General features: G+C 41.1%; 1 non-coding gene across 1 annotated transcript; it reads right to left on the reverse strand.

Annotated features, from left to right (window-relative positions):
* Nucleotides 1-1,799: 1,799 nt before the first annotated feature.
* Nucleotides 1,800-1,906, reverse strand: LOC141694518 (small nucleolar RNA R71). The gene has a single exon (XR_012563814.1). It is a non-coding gene; the product is annotated as a small nucleolar RNA R71 (small nucleolar RNA).
* Nucleotides 1,907-2,484: the final 578 nt, after the last annotated feature.

Below are 2,484 nucleotides of genomic sequence, written 5' to 3' on the forward strand. Positions count from 1 at the left end.
CTGACGAGTAGAACTCAAGTTATGGCCAAAACAAGATTCATCAGAATATTTTTCCCAGTCAGTAGCTGAGCGCCCGCTCAGCAGAGCTGAGCGCCCGCTCAGAGAGCTGAGCGCCCGCTCAGAGAGCTGAGCGCCCACTCAGGAGAGCTGAGCGGCCGCTCAGGGTGCGGCTGGTCGCTGATTTCGCTGAAAAAGCATTTTTTGAGTAGAATTTGACGATTTTAAGGGTCCAGGTCCACTAGGGGCGTATATATACTAAAAAAAAGGGTTTTCATCATCCGGGAAGATTGGGATACCAAGGAGAAGACCTAGAAGCACAGAACAACTCCGAAAAAGAAGATCTTGTTTTCAACTTGTGATTCTTTGAATTAGTTGTAACTTTGGATGCTCGTTTTCGTTCTTATTGAACCTAGATCTCGTTTATTCATACTTTGATTATTATTTAGTTTATTAAGACCTTGTTTATACCATGCTTTCATTGGAACCCATGGTGACGATGAGTTCGATTATGGGCTAATCGTTGTCATGGGATTCTAGCGGATTTACTTATGGATTTCAATAGTTAATTGTTTCGATATCTTGGTGTGTGGTGATTGATTGATATCCTAGTATTGGTTGTGCTTATTCGTCTTATATGCGTAGCTAACATATAAGATAGCGTGTTAATCTCTATTGAAGCGACAGTGAATATAGAGGTTTAGAACTTGCCATGCTAGCATAGGTTCATGTATGTGTATGCATGATTCGTAGGTAACTGTAACCGTTTTACTTGCCCTATGTATCAAGATAGATTACTTGTTCTTAAACCGTTATGTTGTCAAATTCTATAGACATATAGGGTCTCAATATAATTGGTGCCTATTCAGCTTCTATCTCTTTTGTGGATGTCTGGTAGAATGGTAATCGTGCAACGAAAGTTGGCGTTTATCAGTTTCATGTTATCTGATTAGTGTCATCACCATCACATGCTAAGGTTAAGAACAATAAGGCTATTGAATGAAGTATTTAATGAAGTTAGGATCCCATGTTTATCATATATATTAATTGAACTTCAATTCTCTTAGTTAATGTTATTTAGTATAATCTCTTAGTTTAATAAAAACCCAATTTGTTATTTGTCTTAGCATTGAGCGATAACCATACATTGTTGCATAGGTGCATAAATTGAACTTAACCTAAACTAGTATCTGTGGGAATGAATCTGATTTATATCTTATACTACTTGCGAACGCGTATACTTGCGTGAATATTAGCGCGTGTTTTCGCCCTAACAAGTTTTTGGCGCCGCTGCCGGGGACTCGGTGTTAATTTTTAGTTTATGTGCTTGTCATCAGTGGTCGTTAAAGTTCACTGACTCGGATTCTTTTACTTTCACGGTTTATTTGTTTGTGTTTCAGGTACTCATTACAATGGGAGATCCAGCAGCACGAACGAAAGCCTTGATGGATTTTTCTCAACCCAAGATCAATGACATTCAATCTAGCATTGTCCGGCCAGCTATCACAGCTAATACCTTTGAGATCAAGCCTGGCATAATTCAATGGGTACAGACTTCAGTCCAGTTTGGGGGTTCTCCAACGGAAGATCCCAATACACACATTAGGGATTTCATTGAAATATGCGACACCTTCAAGTTCAACGGTGTTTCTGAAGATGCTGTGAAGCTGAGACTGTTCCCATTCTCTCTGAAGGACAAGGCTAAGAGCTGGTTACACTCTCTACCAGCTGGTTCGATTACTACTTGGGAAGATCTTGCTCAGAAGTTTCTTACTAAATTCTTCTCTATGGCGAAGACAGCTGCACTCAGGAATGCTATTACTCAATTTGCGCAGCAAACGGGAGAATCGCTAAGTGAAGCTTGGGATCGCTACAAGGAGATGCTTAGGAAGTGTCCTCATCATGGAATTCCTGATTGGATGATCATCACTTGTTTTTACAATGGGTTGGGAGCACAGTCCAGACCCATGCTCGATGCAGCATCAGGCGGAGCATTATGGGCAAAGAGCTATAAGGAAGCTTATGATCTAATTGAACTGATGGCTGCTAATGAATATCAGTATCCAACCCAGAGATATCCACAGGTCAAGGTAGCAGGAGTTCTTGAGGTGGATACAGCTACGACTATCACTGCTCAACTAAAGGCGTTGTCTATGAAGATCGATTCTCTGGCTAACTATGGTGTTAAGCAGATAACCAGTATTTGTGAGCTGTGTGCAGGTCCGCATGCGACAGAGCAATGCGCTATATCTAGTGACTCAGCTCAGTTTGTGAGCAACTTTCAGAGATCGCAGCAGGCAGTTCCTGCCACTTATTATCCTGACAACTGGAATCATCCTAACTTCAGCTGGAGCAACAATCAGAATGTAATGCAACAGCCGTTCCAGCAGTTTGCAAATAAGCTATTCAACCCTCCTGGTTTTCAGCAACAAATTGCACCAAAACAACAACTCCAAATTCAACAACAAAATCATGATGCAGGTCTAT

Source organism: Apium graveolens, chromosome 10 (assembly GCF_009905375.1).
Source record: "Apium graveolens cultivar Ventura chromosome 10, ASM990537v1, whole genome shotgun sequence".
NCBI lineage: Eukaryota > Viridiplantae > Streptophyta > Magnoliopsida > Apiales > Apiaceae > Apium > Apium graveolens.